This window comes from Peromyscus maniculatus, chromosome 5 (assembly GCF_049852395.1).
Source record: "Peromyscus maniculatus bairdii isolate BWxNUB_F1_BW_parent chromosome 5, HU_Pman_BW_mat_3.1, whole genome shotgun sequence".
In the NCBI taxonomy this organism is placed as follows: domain Eukaryota; kingdom Metazoa; phylum Chordata; class Mammalia; order Rodentia; family Cricetidae; genus Peromyscus; species Peromyscus maniculatus.
Window position 1 is genome coordinate 14,712,770 of NC_134856.1, and position 23,311 is coordinate 14,736,080.

General features: G+C 43.7%; 1 long non-coding RNA gene across 1 annotated transcript; it reads right to left on the reverse strand.

The window, feature by feature from the left end:
- Nucleotides 1-253: 253 nt before the first annotated feature.
- On the reverse strand, nucleotides 254-2,584 carry LOC143273137 (uncharacterized). Its single transcript, XR_013051050.1, has 2 exons — nucleotides 2,322-2,584; nucleotides 254-1,024 (listed from the first exon to the last, which is right to left on the reverse strand). It is a non-coding gene; the product is annotated as an uncharacterized LOC143273137 (long non-coding RNA).
- Between the last annotated feature and the right edge of the window lie 20,727 nt (nucleotides 2,585-23,311).

Here is a 23,311-nt window from a genome sequence, read left to right on the forward strand (position 1 = left end):
GCCTGTGATGCGCGAAGCTGATAGACACAACCACTGGTCCAGGGCAGCAGGTTTTGTGGAAATGGAAGACTGGCATCTCCTATACACCGAGCAGGGACTCACAGGGAGTCTGTGTCTGTTTCCGAAACAAATCATACTGGAAATGAATGAAGATGCACTGCTGAACACAGACACCCAAATACTTAACACAGTTACTAGCTGCGCTAACTGATTTAATGAACAGGCAACATAACAAATGAGCATGTTTACCAAGTTAACTTGTGAAAATGAATATCTGTAATTAAAGTGGCTCACAACTGACAGGCAAACAGGAAATTATTGTTATTATTACACACAAATCATCTTAAAATACCAGAACTTAATAGATGGGGGAAAAAACAAACAATGGCTAAAACTGTCTGCTAAATAAAAAATAATGACGAACACCTGTGGTCTTTTTATAGGACTCCAGCGGAGATGATTTTTTCCTGAAGACCTAATTATGTTTTTGTAATGGTACCATTTCATTATTTCTCTGTAGCATTATTAAAAGAAAATGTCCTTATTTTCTCAGTGTGAAAGGTCTGGTAGATAGATTCAGGCATCGGCTTTTCTGAGCACTACCGACAGTCCATACCTTCCGGCTACAGGCCGGGCAGGATGGGGTTTTTAGCTTTACTAATATCAAGGCTCAGGCAGGGGTAAGAATGATGTGGACTTCAGGAAGACTCTGCCAGGGAGTGATAGCCACTTCTGCAATCTGCTGTGCCCCGCACTCCAGTGTTGCCCTTTCCCCGCTGTGTGCCCTCTGCCAAGCTGCTGAGCCATTCCGTGCCTCAGTGTTCCCATCTGTAGACCATGGCAGAGGTTTGGTCAGTGTTGTGTGAACTCATGTCTGGGCTTGCAGTTGTACCTGACATGTCACAGGTGTCCATGATTGCTGGCTTCTATCGTCGGCCACAAGTTGCTATGGCCACATGCCTTCTTCAGCCTACTAGGTTCTGAGGATGGACACGTCCCAGGCTGTCCACTGGGGAGTCAGGGCCTGTTCAGAGCAACAGGTTTGAGAGGTGTTTTGCAACTTTAAGTTAACGTAAGACAATGGGTTTCATTAGGGCGTCTTTATACATGTATATAATTGTACTTTGTTCATCTCTGCCCCTCACCTCTCTTCCCTACCATGTCCCTTTTCACTGGTTCCCTTAACCCCTCCACTGCTTGGGGAGGTAAGGGGAAATGTGATATTTTCTCTTTCCCCTCTATTCCCCTCTCCTCTTTCCCCTCCCTCCAAGCCCCTCCCCTTCCCTCTCGTCCCCTTTAAGAGAGCTAACTTTCTTATAGCATAGCACACTATTTGAAAGCTGTTCTATTTGTCTAAAGCTGTAGTCAGGTTTCTGCTGCTCGGGGCAGGACCACTGAGAAAACCAACTTAGGGGGAGGAAGGCAGCTTGGGTTCATGGTTTCTGAGGTCTCTGTCCATGCCCACTGGCCTAGTGGCTTTTGTGTCTTTGGTGAGGCAGAATATCGTGACAGAAAGTGTGTGGCAGAAGGGAGATGCTCCCCTTATGGTCGCCAGGCAACAAGAAAAGAGAGGACCTGGGATAGGAACGTGGCTTAGCAGGTAAAGGGCTTGATGTGAAAATGTGAGACCTGCCTTCAGATGCCCAGGACCCATATAGAGTTGGACACAGTAGCATATGTCTACCATCCCACTGTGGGCAGGCGAGAGGGGAGACAGGAGAGGACCTGGAAGCTTGCAGACCAGCTAGCCTGGACTATGAAGCAGTTGAGCCAGAGACCCTGTCTCAAAGTGGAGGGCAGGGACTGCCACCTGACATTGTCCCCTGACTTCCACATATGTGTTGTGGCGTTACACACCTGCATTCGTATAGGGGCCCATATACACAAGCCACATGTGTATATACAAAGTACTAATACTGAAAAAGAGAGAGCTCACTTTTATAGCAAAGCCTGTCTCATGGAATCAATTAAGTTACGAATCTGTCAATGCACTAACCTTTTGAAGAGGTCAGAGTCCTATGATCCAGTTACCTTTCAGAGGCCGCATTCCAGACACTGCTACTTTTCTTATTGAGTTTTCAATATATCACTTTTGGGGGACATTTCAAATTTAAATTGTATTACCTGGCACCAGCCTCGCTTTAGAATGTAAGCACTGTGGTGTGACAGGCTTATAGGTCTAGGAGACATGTTCACATGATGATTTTGTGCTTTTGTGACTCAGGGATACTGGTCATCCTAAATGGAGGGTGTGTGATCCCCTAGGAGGAACACAACACAGTGGACAGGGATATCCCTGTGGATATCCCTGCTGGCCTTACCTTCCACAAACCTCACCATGGCGACTCTCTTCTGTTAGTGGCAGCTGAATTGGTCACATCACCCCAGGTGGGAACTGGGGAAAGATGCTGGTCTGGTGATGTAAGTGCCTTGGCTTCCTTCCACTTTGTTTCCGGGTGACTCCTTCTCTATTCAGAAGCCAGAATGCTGCGAAGCTGAAAAGAGGCCATCACATTCCAAAAAGGTGAACCCAACAAGAACACAAGCTGGGTCTACATCGGGCACAACTGCCCAGCTTAAGGTTCTCTATGACTTCCCAGGGCCATAGGTGGCATCTAAACTCCTCATGGCCTCATGGACCTCACACTATGCCATACATTTTGACCCCCACCAGGGCTCTGATTTCAAGAGAATGTGTCCCACACTATGGACATCATCCAGGATGTTAGCAATGCATAGTTTTGTGCCCACCCTGTACGAATTGAGTATAAGCCTCTGGGATGAGGCCTGGCAATACGTGTTTTGACAAAACTCCCAAGAAATGGGCTGATGGGATGTGATGGCTAGTACTGATTGCTGACTTGACACCTAGGAGGCAGGCCTCCAAAAACACTTATGAGGGACTGTTGAGTAATTAAGGTTAGGTTCTACGTATATCTGGGAGGGATTGTCTCCGGTTAACTGGAGCAAGAAGACCCACTTAACATGTGAGCAGCAGTGGTAAAAGGAGATAAGGAGAAAGCTGTGGCTTTGCCTTCTTGGCTCCACTCTTGCTGGCAAGTCCATCTACTCTACTGTTGCTGCTGCTGTACTCCTTCACTGGTATGGCATGGCCCGAAGACCAGCAGTTCTCCAGGAATCCTCTGGGACCTCAGCATCAGGTCTGGAGGGACTGCGGATCCTGGGTTTTTGATCTTTCCAGTGTGAGACACCGATTGTTAGCTACACAAAGCACATGTGCTAAATCTCCTTTTAATGTATATCCATCCTATGATCTCTGTTCCTCTACAGAACCCCCAGTCATATAGAGGCTTACATCCCAATTACATCCCCTTTTTTCTGTTCCTTACGCTCTAGCCCTTCCCCACCCACAGTGCTGTTCTCCAGACCCCACTCTCCCTATCTCAGTGACAGACTTTCTCCAGGAAGGCCATTCCCACTCATCCCTTCATTACAATGCTCGAGGTGCTGCATGTTTGTCCATCTAAGGGGTCAGGTCCATGTTCACAGGCACCCCACTGGCTTCTGACAGTTGTGTCCACAGAGCTTGGAGGCTGGCGCTCAGCACATACTCACTTTCAAGCACTCACTGGCTGGTGGTTATGTGGACATTTTGACAGCATGCATGAAAGATCGAATGATCTCTGAGTTGACTTTCTTGGCCTTTGACCCTGCATCTCTTTCCAGTAGGGAAAAGCTTCCATCTATGAAGTAGCTCTAAGTGGCACTACATGAACAGATCTGCATCCACAAGTGGCGAGAGCCTAACCCAACCTCAGCCAGCCAATCCTGATCCTGATGGTCTCTCTGCTTGCTGTGTGCTGTGAGTTGAGCTTTGTTGTGGGGATGGGGATGCCTGCTCTTGCCATGATGCTCTTCCTCAGCACCATAGGCCCAGATGCCATGCAGTCTCATCTCCATGTACTGGACTTCTAAAAACATGAGTCCAAGTCAATCTTGACTCCCTTAAATTGTGTCTTCTGTTGATGGGGGAATGTCTTTCTGTATGATGTGAAATATGTTGCTCTGATTGGTTGATAAATAAAGCTGTTTGGTCTATGGCAGGGCAGCTTAGAGGCAGGCAGGACATTCTAACTAGATAGAAATGGAAGAGAAAAAGAGAGCAGAGGAGACTTTGCCAGCCGCTGCCATGAGAAGCAAGATGTAAAAGTACCGGTAAGCCACAGGCCACAAGCCACATGGCAAAGTATAGATTTATAGAAATGGGTTAATTTAAGATATAAGAACTAGATAACAAGAAGTCTACCATGGCCATAATTTAAAAATAACATTAGACTGTGTGCGTTTATTTGGGTCCTGGCAGCTGTGGATTGGTGGGTGACAGAGATTTGTCCTGACTATGGGCCAGGCAGGACACAAGAAAAAAATCTGTCTGGTATTTTGTCACAGTGACAGAAATTGTGGCATGTGACATGCATAGCCGGGCAGGTAGCTCAGTGGTTGAACTTGTCCAGTGTGCACAGAGCTCATCCATAACATTGCAAAAACAAACTGAAAGCCCCACACCAAACCCAACTAACCCAAATGAACAAACAAACAAAAACCAAAGAAGAGCCGTGCCTCTAGATGTAGAGGTAGCAGGGAGGTGGGAAAAGGTCCGCAGGGGACATGCAATGGTGATTTCAGAAGTGGGCTCTTATAAAGCAGTTCATGGTAATGCAGTCTACACATTGCACAACAGGTCGGCAAACATCCCCTGGACTGGAATTCAGAGGGAGTGACTGTTGCTTTAATTTTTTTTGAAAAGATATTTTATTCAACCTAAATGTTTCCCAAACATTGTCACTTCCAACATACTGACACATATATTAAAACTCATTTATGAGCGATCTACATCACTATTTTATACTGTCTTTGGAAATGGTTGTAGGCTTCATTCAAATTTAGAATTTTAAATTGCCAAGAATTATCATCGACTTCAGAAAAATTATGAGGGATTAAAGGGGAAGAAAACTTGTTTAGAACCAAGAAGTGACAGGGCTCTGGTCAGCATCCTTCTACAGACTGAGTGCTTTGAGTTGGTCACATGACCTAAGACACACCGAAATTGGTCAGGGATGCACTGGGACAGAGGATTCTGAGGATGTTTTAGCAGCTCTCACTTCTCTTCCAGGAAAGTGGATATTGACTCAGAGGAACAAAAATACTAGGAAATATAAACAGTTGTTTAAAGTTTAAAAAATTTATCATTTTTTTTTTGTGTGTGCACACACATGTTGGTGAAGGTCAGAGGACAACTTTCAGGATATACGTCCAGAGGATCTGACTCAGGTGGTCATGCTTGGCTGCAAGCTCCTTTGCCTGCTGAGCCTTCTTGCTGGCCTGTTTGTAAGAAGGATCTGATGGAGATCTCATCTATTTCTCCTTCCCAGGGTGATCCATGTGTCCCTCTTAGAGTCCTTGTTAGCTAGCTTCTCTGGAGCTGTGGGTTATAGTCTGGTTATCCTTTGCTTTACATTTAGTATCCACTTATGAGTAAGTACATACCATGTTTGTCCTTCTGAGTCTGGGTTACCTGTATTTTCTAGTTCCATCCATTTGCCTGCAAATTTCATGATGTCATTGTTTTTTACTGCTGAGTAGTACTCCATTGTGTATATGTGCCACATTTTCTTAATCCCTTCTTCTGCTGAGGGGCATCTACGTTGTTTCCAGGTTCAGGGGCCCCTGGCAGTGGGATCAGGATCTGTCCCTGGTTCATGAAAGGGCTTTTTGGATTCCGGTGCCTTACACAGCCTTGGTGCAGGGGGAGAGGCTTGGATCTGCTCAACTGAACGTATCGGGCTTTGCTGACTTCCCATGGGAGGCCTTGCCTTGGAGGAGGTGGGAATGGAGGGTGGGTTGTGGTGGGGAAGGCTGGGGGGGGCAGGAGGAGGGAAGAGAGGGGCATCTGTGGTTGGTATGTAAAATGAAGAGAAAAATTCTTAATAATAAAAACAGAAAAAAAGAGAATGGAGCTAGGTAGGATTACAGACAAGAAGTTTGGCCACTTATTAAGATTTCTTCTTCACCATCCTCACTCATGTTCCCACCTCCCCTTTCCTCCCCTGCCTCTTCCTTCCTCTCCTCAGTCTCTCCCACCCCACTCTTCTGCCTCTCCTCCTCCTCTGTTTCTCTCGCCTCATTAGAGGTGAGAATTTGGAAGAGTCCCTCAAGGGTTGAGGGCAAGAAGTTTGGTGGATCCCATCGGGTTTCTTCCCCTTCCTCCTCCTCTTCCTCCTCCCCTCCCTCCTCCCCTTTCTCCTCCCTTCCTCCCCCCTTTCCTTCTCCTCTTCCTCCCCCTTCCTCCCCTTCCTCCCCCTTCCTCCTCCCCTTCCTCCTCCCCTCCCTCTTCTCCTTCTTCCCCCCTTCCTCCTCCCCTTCCTCCTAGATTTTCAAACTCCATTTCTTTTATGATTCATTTTCCTTTCAAATCTGATTCTGGAATTTAGCTTAATTATACATAATACTTATATAAATGTTGAAAAATAGGGATCTAGAATGTAAAAATATTGACTTAGGCTTGAAGCAATGCTCAGTGACCATTTTGTCTCCTATTACAATGGACTTGTGTGACTTTACTCCTCATCTTTTATTAATTTATTTCACAACTCTAAAGCAAACAATAAAAATGTCCACAGGTTATAAAACACACTACACACATCATCTCTGGCGGAAAGGTAGCTAGAAGTCTTTTGCTCACATTCTCTGAATTTAACATGGGAACGGTGAAAGACAGGGAGCCATCAAGAAGGAGCTGAGATGGTTCTCCAAGATGAGTGTCAGCATGGAGTCTGTCAAGCAGCTCTTGTTTTCTACAGGGGAAGTCAAAGACCTGATCACGAGACAAAAGTCAGTGACAATACATCACCAACCCTACTGCTGTGCTTTTTAGAGAGCGTCTAGAGCCCAAGATGAGCAGTCGGGGCTGTACCCAATGGTGTGAGGCACCACACAGCGGAGGCTGGGCACACACTGCCATGGCAGAGGTCGTGTGAGGAAGGGTGGCATGAGCCACATTGGCCCCTGCCCTGCAGCCTGAGAGAAGCACACGGTTGCAGTAAGGCAAGGCATTCTGAGGCCAAGGAAAGGAATATATTCTATGATCTAGAACAAGTGGGAGAGAATGGTCTAGAATGTTTGAGTCCACCCAGAGAGAATGATGCTCATAGTCAGGGCAGAAATGAATAATCATTGTTAGGACAGCCACAGTGCAGTGACTAAAAGCCAGGCTTCACGGGGAGACATGAGGTAAGCGCTTTGCTGTGAGCTAGCTGTGTGTGCTGTCTGTGAATGCTGGATAAGCCACGCAGACTAAGGAAGCTGTAATTTCCTTTTGACTCTGAGGACGATGGTCCTTATCCTACAGGACCTGATTAAATAAGATAACAAGAAGAGAACACTCTTGTGCTCTCTGGGCACCTAGGGCTGATGCCCTGTGAGCCATTCAGAGTGGTATAGGTGGTGAGAAATTTTGACACCACCAACCACACACTGGGGGTGGTTTGCCTCCCAATCCATTTTACTTGAAAAGGAAGCTTTCTTTCCTAATTTATTCTGACTTAAAGAATTCCACCCTTTGATGTAGACAAAGTGTTATTTAGAGGTTTTCAGCATGCCACCTTGATTTTACTGTCTACACAGATGAAAAGTGGCTTTGGGAGATTTCTGAGATACTGTGATCCATCAACATTTAATAAAAAAGACGAATTTTGACCAAGACATCCCATCAGTTCACTCCAATAACTAATTTGGCAGATTCTCCTCCTCCCACCCTGCAGAGTGACAGGCTGCTTGTAACCTGATTTAATCGACTTAATGTTTTGGTACCTCCTTGACACAGAAGCAGGCTTTCCTTTTTGTTATTTGTGTGGACAAATGTATAGAGATTAAGGAAAGCAGGGAACCTGATTTCAGACCATTGCTTTTGTGTTTGGTGCTTTGAGGGCTTAAGATGGAAAGATAGAGGGAGGACTCTAGAGAGATCAGAAAATGATTCCTGCAGGATACTGGGAGATTCACTCCTGTGCTAGATGTCTAGGGCGCAGGGTGTTTACCCACCAACCCCACAGTTCCCCAGAGTTTTCTTGAATGAGCGTAGCAGGAAATATTAGATAGAAGGATTTAGAATGTGGAGATAAACAGATAGAAATTAAAGGACAACCTCGAGAGGGCCTGGAACCTATTCCAACAAGCCCTGACTGTCTCTGCCCTAAGGTATTTATAGAGACGCCAAGGGGAAGAACCAAAAGACCTCCTCCCCCCAGCACAGTCAAGTGCAGACCATCTCAGACACCTGCACTCAGGCCCGTGGTCCAATCATCCTCTCTATGTGGACCTGCTGGGTAAAGCCATGAAGAACCTGAAAATGGGCTCCCACACTAGGGGATGGGACGACCTGCTGGTTTGTGTGTGTGTGTGTGTGTGTGTGTGTGTGTGTGTGTGTGTGTGTGTGTTTGGAGAGGGGGTGTAATGAGGTCCTGTTTGCCTCTGGTTTCTGTTTTTCTTGTCTTCCTTCCACAAGGTGATGGATGTTGTGCTTTTTTTTTTTTTTTTTTTTTTTGGTCTTACTGGCCAAAGAATCCTGTAAGAAATAAATCTGCCACTTCCCATAGAAGAACTGGCTGTTCCCACATCGTCATGAACTTTGCTGGACTTGGCTCAGGTCAAGCTCCCCTCCCTTTCCCTGGTCAGGAGGTAGGTTCCTACTCTGACCAGAAGAGCTCAGTCTACAGTGGAAGAGCAGGATAAGAAGACCGTTCTGTCCTGCTTCCCAGACCACAGGACCATCCTGCTTTCTGTACCCTGTTGAGCTTGACTGTCTAGCTTCCCAGCAAGCCCTCCATCTTCCGTATGTTACCTGAACACAGCTCTTCTCTGAGCTGGCCAGGCTCCACTCCTGTGATGTTACTATGGAGATGAGATCCTCGCCATCGGTTACCGCGTCAGCAGACACTGTCTCCTCTGCCCAGGGCTGTGCCTCACTTGCTTTAGAGTATCCCTCTTTAGTGGCATTGCCCTGGTTTTATGTGTTCCATGGCATGTTTGAAGTTAGTGATGGTATTAGTTGGTTATAACAAAATATTATGAACCGGGTGGCTCAAACTGAAGGAGTTCATGTTTCAGAGTTCTGGAAAACAGAAGTCTAACATGAGACAGTCAGCAGGGCTGAATCCGTCTACGGGCTGTGAGGGAAGTTGTCTCCCATGATGCTTGGCTTATTAGTGTCTGTCATCTCCCTGAGTGTTCCTATTTTTGTCCCTTTCTACAATGTCTCTGTTGTGGTTTGAATGAGAAATGTCCCCCACAGGCTCATGTATTCGAACACATGGGCCCCAGCTGGGGCTTCTGTTTGGGCAGGTTGTAGAACTTTTAGGAAGTAGAGCCTTGCTGGATGAAGTATGTAACTGGGGGTGGACTCTGAGGATCTACTGACTCATCCTACTTCCTGTTCTGCCCCACCCACTTCCTGTGTATGGATGGAAATGTGGCCTGCCAGCTTCCTGTCGCCATCTTAGCCTTCCTTTTGCCACACCTTCCCTGCGCACCCTGGCGGATTCTATCCCTCTGGAATGCATTCTTCCTGATGCGGCTTTTCCTCATGGCGTCTGGCCACAGCAGCACAACAGCGACAATGAAGAATGTCCAAATGTCTCCCTCTTCAAGACTTGAGTCCTTATGGGCGAGGTCTCCCCCTGTGACTTCATTTTACCGCCTCTATAACTCCCGCATCCCCACCTAGGCCACACTCTGACGTACCTCAACTCCAACACATGCATTGCGGGAGACACAGTTCAGTCCATGACAGTGGCCGGCCAGCGCCGCAGAGGGGAGCTACTGTTTTTGGAGGTTTTTGCTACCTGGTTTCATAGACACGTGTGAGGAAGGCTCTGTTTTCTCTCCTTAGAAAGCCACACTGTGAGAAAGGAACAGGGTGAGAAACCAGAGGCTGACACTGTACCCACAACGACAGTGGTGTGAAAGGACAGAAAGGAGAGAGTGTAGATTCCTCTGCGCAAAGATCCAGGTCCAAACTGATACCTGAAATGCCATGTTGTTTAGTGCACTATGACTCCGGCTGTTCCACCTGGAGACAGCACGTTTTCAGACCCAACTAAACTCCACTTTTCCTTCCTTCTCTTTGCAATCATGCCTTCCCTCATCTTTCCATGCTTAGAGACTAGCAATTTATCCAAAGTGCAAATATCTGATATCAAATATGATGAGAAAATATTGAGAGTATCCGGTTAGATCTCTCCACCTCAGCTGAGATGGACGTTCCTCTCACAGCTGGGTCAGCAGCATTATTGAGCCCTTTTGAAATCTCTGGGCCATCAGATCCCAGAGAAAGACAGTCTGAGACAGTGACACTCTTTCCACAGTGTGTGGGATGCCTGCTATTCCACAGCCACAAAGCTGTGGGGTGTCCCTGAGAGGCAAGACCATAAAGCAGCATCTCTAAAACTAGGTGGTGGTGGTGGTGGTAATCTTCCTTCCTTCTTTCCTTCCTTCCTTCCTTCCTTCCTTCCTTCCTTCCTTCCTTCCTTCCTCCCTCCCTCCCTCCCTCCCTCCCTCCCTCCCTCCCTCCCTCTCTTCCTTTCTTCCTTCCTTCCTTCCCTCCCTCTGTCCCTCCCTCCCTCCTTCCCTTCCTTCCTTTCTTCCTTCCTTCCTTCCCTCCCTCCGTCCCTCCCTCCCTCCTTCCATCTTTTATTCCTTCCTTCCTTCCTTCTTTCCTTCCTTCCTTCCTCTCCCTCTTCTTGTTCCTCATCTTTGATTATACTCCTATTTCTTTTCATCTCCCTCCTCCTCTTCTTTGTTATATTTGATCTTAATTATTTATTTACTCAAATAATTTTCCTATAGGGAAGGCAGAATCCAAACTCATCGCTGGATCAAGGAGAAGATTAGTAAAGTGATCAAACCATTCTGGAGACATGCAGTGCCTGATTCTTGGGATATGATGATGACTGACTGAATGCATGCTAAGCACTCAGTGCTTGCTCACAGTGATGCTTCGTGAGTTGCTATTAAAGTGTCAGTGATCACATGCACTTTATCATGTTGGGGATTATTTACATGATTGACAGAGAACCAACACATTCTACTGGGTCATTTACCATTGCCCAGAGTAGTGGTCTGCAAATCTGGTCATTCTTTGACTTCGGCACAAGCCAAATTGCTGTTCACCTCTTTGGAACCACAGCCCTGAGGCTAGGGCTCCAAAATCTGTATTTCCAGAAGGCTTTCTGCATGATTCTGATGAAGCCAGCCTGACACCTTATTTGGGAATTGTTGATAATCCAAAAGAAATAACCAGCCTGTGTGGACAGATCACAGCTGTGGTGGCAGTGGGCCAGGCATCATGGAAAAGACTGGAAGAATCATTTAATCTGGCCCATGACCCCCGTTTTGTAGCTGAGGAAGCTTGGGAACCAATGAAGTCAAGTGGCTTGTCACGGTCAACTTCATCATCTCATGCTCTATTCAGCTATACACTCTGCTGTTAAAACTACCTCCAGGAGGAAGCATACCCAAGGTCTGTCCCTTCTCCTGTGATCCCAGTGATAAACCCAGGCATGATCATGCTTAAGTTCACTCTGGGGTATCAATGAGTTTATTTAGTTACAGAGCATAGGTGAAGAGTTGCCTACAGGGATATGTGTGAACATCCCCACTATAGGCTGCCTCTGCAAAGTTTATACATAGTAGGGGTGAGGGCTTCCCTGTAGCTGCATAATGGAGTGCCTTCCACTTAGCTCTCTTCCCTCAGTCTTGCCAAGCCTATATACTCTAGTTCCTCCCCAAGGCCATGTGAAATTAAGATAGAGTTGGTGGGAGGGAGTGGCTGGATACTTAAGGGAGGGTCCCATGACTATCTCCACCCCTTCCATGATGGGGTATAAACAATAACAAGCCCAGCTGAGATAATCCTTTGTAAGGGGTCCAGCTGGACTCCGCAAGATGGTAGTTGCTTGATGTGGAAGACAGTTACACACAACAGCCCGCAAGTGGCAGGGGGATGCCCTTCTTGGTGATGTGCAGAATAAACAGAACTGTACCATGTGTTTGATGTTGGTGAACAGATATCTTCCTTTCTGACTTACTGGTTCAGCAGAAATTCATTGATGTCACATGGGGAATTCTGTCCCATGAACCAATGGGGTCCTGGGGTGACCTGAGCAGACAGGAATGAGGGAAGCCAAAGGTTGATCCCCCTGCCTCGGAGGATTCTCACCCATAGAAACTTTTCTTTTGAAATATCCTGGTAGCTAGACCCCAGCCTAGAACTTCCTCTTGGCCAGAATGAAGTTACAGAAACCAACTTGAACTTTCTTCAGTAGAAAAGGAGGCTTAGAGGGGACAGGCATGGGCCCTGGAGCTCAGAGGCCTCTGGGTCGGTAGGCAGAATCCCAGGAACTGGGAGCCATCAGGAGCACAGGTGGCCCTTCCTCCTCTCATATCTGCTTTCTCCCTGCAATGTTGCTGACTCTGACCCATCAAACTGCAGAGCCAACAGCTGGCCCAGTCAGGACACTGGAGCTCAGGCGCTTTCCCAGCCCCTAGTTCTAGGCATAGTGGAGTGTGCCTCCAGCAGATTCTAATCATAGTTCCGAACCCCACAGAATAAGAATATATTTGCCCAAGGCCAAGGGTCTGACTATGGTTGAATTAACTATAGTGAGGGGAATAAGGATTACAGAATACCAGTGTATCAGGGCAACTGCAACCAAAGTGTAGCTCTTGTACATAATGGTGTGTGTGTGTGTGTGTGTGTGTGTGTGTGTGTGTGTGTGTGTGTGTGTTTGTATGTGTGTGTGTTCTGGTAGACTCTCTAAACAGTGCCTGTAGTGATTTGAATAGGAATGCTCCCATAGGTCCCATTACATACTTGTTCTAGAAGCTTCTCCTTGGGTGTGGGCTTGCTCATATCTGCTCTGCCTTTGGATGAAGGTTCATCATCAAGCTTGCCAGTGGTACAGATGTATATATGCCCTGCAGGAAGTGTCTGTAGGTCTCTCGACAAAGGCAGGCAGTAGGGGTCCTCATCTATCAGGGAAAGCACAGCAAGTGTGATCAGAACTGCCATAACGGTTTAATAAGGACCATAGCAATTGACCTTTGATAGGTACTTGTAATGTGCTAGCCACTGGGCTAAGCAATTTATGCAAATTATCCCATTTAATTATTCCAATAACCTTATAAGAAGCCTTATAATTATGTCACTTTACAGATGAGAAAATGGAAGTTCATTTTCTATTACATAGCCCATGAGTGGAGTTGCCAGGCTTGGATCCAAGTGATGTTGAGAGTCCCAGGTTCTGGGCTCCCTGCTGCTTCTGTTCTTAACGCAAACTTAGAACTTCATAGTTCTGGGGCGAGACATCTGACTGAGGTCTTTCTAGGCTGTCCTAGGTGCCATTCGGGCTGGGTTTCTCTGCAGAGGTTCTAGATGGGATCAATTTCCTTGTCTTTTCAACTCTTAAAGCTACCCATCTTTGCTTTCTATCAATCCAACTCTGCTTTGGTAACCACATCTACTCCGACTTTCTCTGCAGCCTTTTAAGGATGCCTGATAACACTGCATTCACCCAGATCATTCAGGATGGTACTCCCTTCTCTATTCCCAATTTCATCTGCAAGGTCCCTCTGGCATGTGACTTATAAGTTCCCAGGATTAGATTTCAGCCACCTCAGGATGATTATTCTGCCCATCAGAGTACCTTCCTTTGGTGATTGTCTGTGAAAAAGGACAATGAACCATCTGTCTTGTTTGTCTGTTTGTTCCACAAAACAGAACCCATGGTACTTTGGACAGATTAAGGAGGAGAAAAAGTTATTCAGGGAGTGAATTTAGAGTTCTGAGTTGACCATATGATAGTTGTAAAGCAGAGATGGAGCCTATTGCCTGCCTGTAGCACCAAAAAAATGAACGAATTTCATTACTAGTATTCCTGGCATGATGCCATAATTAATACATGGTAACAATATTACAAGAACAAAAACATACAGTTATGCTCTTAAAAATGTCAACATGAAAAGTAAACTTAATAAAGGATAGGCATGGGAACATACATAACAAAGATTATCTTTAATAATGAAATTATTTATGATCAAACATTTTTACTTAATTTCAGTTCAATTCTAAAACAAGCCAGTAATATCATGATTAAATATTAATGTGAACAGAAACAACCTAATTGGAAGGTTATTAAAGCTTCAAATTAGGTTTCTTTTTCTTTTCCTAATGAAAAAGTTCTTTTTAGAAGGGCACCGAGGGAAGCCTAGCCTGTGTTTTATAATGTGATGTGCAGGCCCTTGGGAGGGACTGTGTCAGAAGGGGTGGGACTCCGGATTTGCTGGCAATGCCCCTCTGTTGAGGACTAATTGCTATACTTTCTGTTTTTGTGCAGAGGGGGCTGGTGGTGTGAGATGTGATGAGGTTTTCCTTGCTGCCTGGAAAACCTCCCCAGAACTCAGGCATCTTCCTCTCCAGGTTTTGGGGCAACAGTCTGAGTTGGACATCTGTGGGAGTTGTCTGGGACTCTGCTGGTTTGGCTGGAGCAAGCTGTCAGTGTGCCTGTTTCCAGAAAGCTGACTTAGGCTTTATAAAAATGGTGGCTAGGCTCCAAAAGTAACACAAACAAGCAAACAAACAAACAAAAAACAAACAGCAAGAGAGAAGGGTAGTCGAGACACAAATGACATTTGAGTTTTTTCCTGAGACAAGTTTGCTGATGTCCAGTTGGTCAGAGAAAGTCCCATGACCAACATGGCAGCCACCGTGGGAAGGTTTCACACACAGTGCAGATTCAAGGAGACACAACTCACCGGCCTCTTGACTACCAGTGCATCATTTGAGGAAGTATCTGGCACACATTTAGCATTCTCCAGAGTTGAAGGCCTCAGGAAGAGGAATGGATTTCTTATTCCCATGTGTCCTAATAGGATTCTTGTCCCTAACAAGGGATGGTACACATTTCATTTACTTAATGATAAGCTCTGGACCGGCCATAGTGGGCATATCAGTGATCTCAGCACTACGGAGGCTGAGGTCCAACGGCTGAGTTCAAGGCCAGCCTGAGATGGCACTTCCCCCTACAAAACTTCCTCCTACAAGTTCTTACTAGATTTTCAAATGCTCTGGCCAGCAGGGTGCAAAACTAGTGACTGATGGGTTGTTTATTTCTCTCAAGCTGAGATTCAGGAAATACTCACTTCACGTGAATGTGTAACCAAGCTCGATGCTTCTCCTCTTGACACTGCAAAGCCAACGCGTGCATCCTGAAGACAGAGAAGTGGGGGAGGTGTACCTGCAGCAGAGAAGGATGGCACCACAGTGATTCCCAAAGCAGTACTCTCACCAACAAAGTTAAGTGTGGGGTCTTATCCAGGGAGCCCGTGCATATTCACAAAGGAAAGGACATTGGAGACTGGTGTCTTCCAGAGCATGCTCAGTTTAAAACGTACATTGCCGAGTGGGCTAGTTTAAGGTCAGTTCAAGAAGGAAATACGGGAGGCATTCCTGGGCATGGTTAGCTCCAGGTCATAGGACGCATGCTCAAAAGGTTAACACGGTAGACTGGAGCACTTCTGGGCATGCTCGGCATTTATCATAAAGATGGAAGCTTACAGTGATATTTCTCACATGTTCAGCTTCCTTTTCTCAAAAAAAAAAAAAAAAATTAAGCTGAAACCAAGGGAAGAGAGCTTTGAAAGCGTGTTAATGTAGAAGTTTGCTCCTATGGCGCCTGTCTCACGTAGCTAACAACCGTCCCTCATCCCAGCAGCACCTCCAGAGTCTTTGCCATTGTTTCCCAGCAGCAGACCCTCGATTCGAACCCTGCTTCTCCAAAGGGTTGTGTGGATGCATCTCTGTGTGCCTCGGTGCCTCTTGATCGTCTCCGTCTGGCACCGATTACTGAGAGATGGTTGAAGTCAAGAACAGTAGCAGGCTTGTCTTCTATGTTTGGTCACCCTTTGCCTCACACATTCTGCAACTATCATTGGACATACAGCATTTCTGGTTCTTAGTTCTCGTTGGTATAACATTTGTGATAACAATGGACACATCGTTAGAAGAATACTCGTGGAATGAATGTTTGGGTGCTTTGAAGACCTTTCAGCTGCCTGGTTCAGTAGTCTACATCATAAGGCAAAAGGAGTCTTTTCAGAACATATTCCAGAATATGGGCATCTCATGTGACAGGCTGGGTTAAAGGGTACCTGGGAAATTTTGCATATTATTCTATTAATCACAACTTAAACTGGCAGTCCCTAAACACATAGCTTCAACTGAGAAAGAGAAACTGTATCAACTAAAGCACAAAATCACTCTTTTTACAATACTTAGAATCTTTGTTTATTTACTGAGTTTTATAATATTTATTCAGATATAGAATTTATCATTATCACCTTTGTATATGCCTAAAAAAGAAAATGAAAGAAAATGTGAGCAAGATTTTTATTTATTTATTTTTTTTGACAGGGTTTCTCTGCATATCCGTGGCTGTCCTAAAACTCGCTCTGTAGATCAGGCTGGCCTCGAACTCAGAGATACACCTGCCTCAGCCTCCTGAGTGCTGGGATTAAAGGCGTGAACCACCACTACCTAGCAGGTACTTTATTGTTGACAATAGTAAGATGTATTCTGATTTCAAAGTTAATAAAATGTGAAAAAAAAAAGTGTATTTTGGAATGAAATAAGTGACTCAATCACTTCTTATATATGTGTCTTGGTTTCTGTTTTGGTTTGTTTCTCTGTTGCTGACCAAAAGCACTAAAACACTGACAACTGACGTGAACTGTGACATTTCACCTCTTGTCAACCTTACATACAAACACATCACTTTATGAGACTGACGCGCTACCTACTGCGCTAACAAGGCACCTAGGCACTGCTCAAACACATCACTTTAAACCAGATCCTTTCCTTGCTTTGTCCCCAAGATCTCATGTTAGTACCACAGTGTAGGTTCTACTGCATCTTGTCTGCCTAGGATATATATATATATATATATATATATATATATATATATATATATATATATATATATATCTTCCTGCTCCCCCATTACAATCTTTCCAGATTTACTATTTGTCCTACAGCAGCCTGCCTGCAGGAGCTCCTCCCCACCCTCACTCCCCTGGGGATTTTGCCTGCTGGTGTGGGCCTTGGTCCCCCTAGCTCTTTCCTAGGCCCTCTCAGAATTTCTTCTTAGCCCATCTCCATTCCTTTCTGTTACCCACTGACTCTTTACCAGGGGCCCCATGGGCACCTTGTTTGCCTAGGATCAAAAGAGGGCACAGCAACCAAAGAATGGAACACCCACTCAACAAAGACAAGACCAGATATTGGCACCAAGAAATACCCCAAACATCATAACTGCAGATGCCTAGATCCCAGTGCAAAACACAAACACGAACAGCCAAGATAGTATGTCCCCTCAAGATGCCTGTCACCCTACAGCTGTAGACCTTGAGAAATCCAATATAGCTGAAGCACAAGAAAAGGATGCCAAAATAGCAATTATAGCTATGTTCAAGGACCTTAAAGAGGATATGAACAAATTCCTTAATGAAGTCTGTGAAAACATAAACAAATAGTTGAATTAAATAGTGAAACCAATTCAAGACATGAAAATAGAATTTAACAAAGCAAAAGAGTCACTAATTGAAACTCAGGCTGAAATAAAACTGGAAATGAAAAGTTAGGGCGTCACTTATAAACCTCAGCGGTGAGCCTCCCCAACAGACTGCAGGGTGTGGAAAAGGGAATTACAGGTTTTAAGACAATGTGGAAGAAATGGATAGCTCAGTCAAAGAAAATGTTAAACTAAAAAAAAATTGCAAGCACAAAAAGTACAGGAAATCTGGGACACTATGAAAAGACCAAATCTACAAATGATAGGATTATAGGAAGGAGAAGAAACCCAAGTTAAAGGCTTAGAAAACATTTTTAACAAAGTGATAGAAGAAAATTCCTTCAGTGTAAAGAAGGAGGTGCCTATCAAGGTATAAGAAGCACCAAATACACAAGACCAGGAAAGAAATTCCCTGTGATATATAATAATAAAATTACTAAATGTACAAGAACAAAGAAGAGATATTAAAAACTTCAAGGGAAAAAAGACCAATATAAGGCAGGTCCATTAGAATAATGACTGACTTCTCAATGGAGACTCCAAAAGCCAGAAGGGTCTGATGGATGTTTTACAAACTTTAAGAGATCAGAGATGCCAACCCAGACTACTATACCTAGCAAAGTTATCAATCATAATAGAAGGAGAAAACAAAGCTTTCCATGATAAAACCACTTTCTATCTTCAAATCCAGTTCTACAAAAGGCACTAAAAGGAAAACTTCAGTATGAAGAGGCTAACCACACTTAAGAAGACACAAGGAATTAATGATCCCAGAACAGTAAATCAAAAAGGGGGAAAAACCCAGACCATGACAATAAACTAACAGGAATCAATAAAATCTGATCATTGATAACTTTCAATATTAGTTGTCTCAATTCCTCAATAAGAAGAGACAGACTAACAGATTAGATCAGAAAACAAGATCCATTTCTTTGCTGCATCCAAGGAACTCACCTTACCATCAAGACACATATCAACTCAAGGTGGAAGGATGGTATTTCAAGCAAATGGATCCAAGAAGTGAGCAAGTGTAGCCATTTTAATATCTGGCAAAATAGATTTCAAACCAAAACTAATCAGAAGAGATAAGGAAGGACACTACCTACTCATCAAATGAAAAATCCAGCAAGAGGATATTGTAATTCTTAGCATTTATGCACCAAACACAAGGGCACCCAAATTCATAAAAGTAACACTGCTATAACTAAAATAACACATTGACCCTCACACAGTGACAGAGGTCAACTTCAATACACTCTCACCAATAGACAGGTCATCCAGACAATAACTAAACAGAGAAATCCTAGAGTTAAACAACATCATCAATGAAATAGATCTAACAGATGTTTGTAGAACATTTCACCCACGCAAAAGAATATACCTTCTTATCAGCTCTTGGGACTGTCCCCAAAATTGACCACATACATGGAAACAAAATAAGTCTCAAGAGATGTAAGAACATTGAAATAACCCCCTGCATCCTATCTGACCACCGTGGATTAAAGCTGGATATCAACAATAGAAAAATATAAAAATGCATGGGAACACAACAACTCACTACTGAACGAAAAATGGGTCAAGACAGAAATGAAGAAAGAAATTGTAAATGGATTTTTCTTTGGTCGGCCAGCTCACAAAAAATGATACAGAGACTTATTATTAATTATGAAAACTCGGCCAATAGCTTAGGTTTGTCCTATTAGCTCTTCTAACTTAAATTAACCCATTTCTATTCATCTTCATGTTGTGTTGCCACATGACTTGTGGCTTTTACCTCTCCTCCTGCCTGTCTGTTACTTCTGAGTTCAGCTAGTGACTCCTCCCTTCTTCTTCTCAGAGCTCTTTGTCCCCAGAAGTCCTGCCTACACCTCCTGCCTAGCTATTGACCATTCAGCTCTTTATTAAACCAATCGCAGTAACACCTCTTCTCACAGTGTAAAGGAATATTCCATAACAGGAAATGAAAACTTTCTAGAATTGAATGAAAATGGAAACACAATATATTCAAACTTATAGGACACACGAAGGCAGGCAGTTCTACAAGGCGGTTTCACAGCACTCAGTGCCTACATAAAAAAATTGGATATTAGTAACTTAGTGGTGCACTTGAAAGCTCTAGAACAAAAAAGAAGAAATAGTATTCAAAGGGAGTAAATGGCAAGAAATAATCAAACTCAGGGCTGGCTGAAATAAATGAAATACAAACAAACAAACAAAAGTAAGAAAAAAAATCAAAAAAGAGTTGGTTCTTTAAGAAAAATCAGTAAGATTGACAAACCCTTAGCCAAATTAATGAAATGACAAAGACTATCCAAATTAATACAATTAGAGATGAAAAGAGGAACATTACAACAGATACTGATGAAATCTAGAGAATCATAAGAACATACTTTAAAAATCTATAGCTGCTGCTGCTGCTGCTGCTGCTGCTGGTGGTGGTGGTGGTGGCACACACCTTTAATTCCAGCACTTGGGAGGCAGAGGCAGGTGGATCTTTGAGTTCAAGGCCAGCCTGATCTACAGAGTGAGTTTCAAGACATCTGGGGCTACACAGAGAAACTGGGTCTCGAAAAACAAAAACAAAAACAAACAAAAACCAAACTCCACACCCCACTAAACTGGAAAACATAAAAGAAATGGATGGATTTACTGATATATATGCTACTAAAGTTAAGTCGAGATCAAATAAACAATTTTAAACAGAACCATAAATCCTAGTGAAATCGGAGTAGCAATTACAAGTCTCCCAATCAACAACAATAACAACAAAAAACCTAGGGACAGATAGATTCAGAGTAGAATTCTATCAGACCTTTAAAGAATTAACATCAACAGTCCTCAAATTTTTTAAATTATCCCACAAAACTGAAAGAACATTTCCCAATTCTTTCTCTCTCCTTCCTTCCATTTCTCTCTCTCTCTCTCTCTCTCTCTCTCTCTCTCTCTCTCTCTCTCTCTCTCTCTCTCTCTCTCTCTCTCAGATAGTGTCTCCCAATTTAGCATAGGCTGTTTTGAAACTCACAAAGATTCATCTGCCTCTGTGTCCTGGAGTGCTGATATTAAAGGTGTGCACCTTCATGCATGTCTAAAAATTCTTAAAGTACTTTAAAATTGAATCCAAGAACACATGAAAAAATTATCCACCATGATCAAGGAGGCTTCATCCCAGAGATGCAGGAATGGTTCAACATATGTAAATGGATAAATGTAATACACTACATAAACAGATTGAAAGACAAAAACCACATGATCATCTCATTAGATGAAGAAAAAGCCTTTGATAAAATCCAATACTCCTTCATGATATAAAAGTCCTGAAGAGGCTAGGAATACAAGGGACATAGCTCAAGGCAGTTTACAGCAAGCCCACAGGCAACAGGAATGAATGTAAATGAAGAGAAACTCAAAGAATATCTACTAAAAGTTTACTCTCTTCATACCTATTCAATATTGTACTTTAAGTCTTATCTAGAGCAATAAGACAACAGAAGGAGCTCAAGGGAACACAAATAGGAAAGAAAATTGAAGTATTTTTACTTGCAGATGATACGATTGTATACATATGATCCTAAAAATTCCACTAGGAAACTCCTACAGCTGATAGTCACTTTCAGCAAAGTAGCAGGATACACAATTAATTCACAAAAATCAGTAGCCCTATTGTATACAAACCATATACCTATGACAAGCAGACTAAGAAGGAAACCAGGGAAACAATACCTTTCACAATAGCCTGAAAAAATGTCTCAGGATAACTATAGACCTATATTTCTTTCTTACTCTTCCTTCCTTCCTTCCTTCCTTCCTTCCTTCCTTCCTTCCTTCCTTCCTTCCTTTCTTCCTTTCCTTTTTTTTTTTTGAGACAGAGTCTCTCTATATATATAGCCCTGGCTGTCTTGGATACAAGCATCTGAAAGACTTGTATAATAAAAACTTTTAAGACACTGAAGAAAGAAATTGAAGAGAATATCAGAAGATGAAAAGATCTCCTATGCTCATGGATCGTCAGGAACAATATAGTCAAAATGGCCATCCTGCCAAAAGCAATCTACAGATTCAATACAATCTCTATCAAAATTCCAACACAATTATGCTCAGAAATTGAAAAACAATTTTCAAATTCATATAGAAACACAAAACTTAGGGTAGCTAAAACAATCTTGAATAATAAAAGAACTGCTGCAGGTATTACCATCCCCAATTTCAAGTTATACTACAGAGCTAGAGTAATAAAAAGAGCATGGTATTGGCATAAAAATAGACATGTTGCCCAAGGGATCAAATTGAAGTCTTCACATCCATGGATACCTGGTTTTTGACAAAGAAGCTGAAAATACACTGTGGGAAAAAGACATCATCTTGAAATGGTGCTGGTCAAATTGAATAGATACATACAGGAGAATGAAAATCGATCCATATTTATCACCCGGTACAAAACTCAACTTCAAATGGCTCAAGGATCTTAGCATAAGGCCAGATACACTGAGTCTGATAGAAAAGAAACGGGGGAATAACACAGGAAAAGACTTTCTGATCAGGTCACCAATAGCATAGGCACTAAGAACAATTAAAGAATGGGATTTCATGAAACCAAAACTCTTCTGAATGGCAAAGGACACTATCATTCAACATTCTTACCTTCCAAGCTCCCACAACAACAGCTCATTAAGCTCTGAGCCTTTCCAGTTCCATGTTACAAATGCTTCCACAATCCTCTCCAGCCCCCACCCCCCCAAAACTCGATGAGGTTCATCACATCAAGGCTCTGAGATAACCTGCCTTAAGGACCGTTCTGTATCTGAGTTTATCTCAGAGTTTCCCAAAACTAATTGGCCCTGGAGTCTGGGCCATGCTTGATGTTTTCATCAAGTTTGACCAAGGGCAAACAGAGGTCCAGTTGCCACATACCTAAATATTTGAAAACTTGAATGTAGGCTAACAGAGTGGTCTGTTAAAAATGCTCTGACCTCCAATCTTGACAAAAATATCTCCCTGACTACCCGGTCAGCCAGGCTTGAATTTAGAGCTTTTGGACTCCTTCAGCTTCCACACCCAGAGAGCAGTTCCTCGGCTTCCGGCTCAGCTCCCTCCCTGCTTGCCACTCCATAGCAGGGCTCTTCTATTTCACATGTGGGCACATAGCTCCTCACATGTGGGCACATAGCTCCCCACATTCACATCTGCATGTCTCCACGGGAGCCTTGCATTATGTGGATATTTAGAGTGTTTTCTGTTTGGAGAACTATCCTCTTTCTTCTTTATATGTCAAGTCTTCTTAACTTCTCCTTTACTTGATAAATATTAATAACATCCGATTTATTTTTATTTAATTAATAGTGTCATTTTGTGGTACTGTGAGTTTAATTCAGGTAGTGGAACATTCTAGGCAAGTACTCTAGCACTGAGCTACATCCTCAGCTCCTTTAAAAATTTTAGCATCTCAGGCTGTCCTTGAACACTTGATCCTTCTGCTTCTGGTTCCTGAGTAGCTGGGGTGACTGGCAGCTGACACTGTGACTAGATGGGAGAGTTAGTTTTGATTGTCAACTTGGTGGGACTTAGAATCACCTAGGAGACAGCTCTCTGGGCATGTGTGAAGAACCTTCTACGGAGGTTTAACTGAAATGGAGAGATCTTTCCTAGACGTAGGCAGCCCCATCCCATGGGCT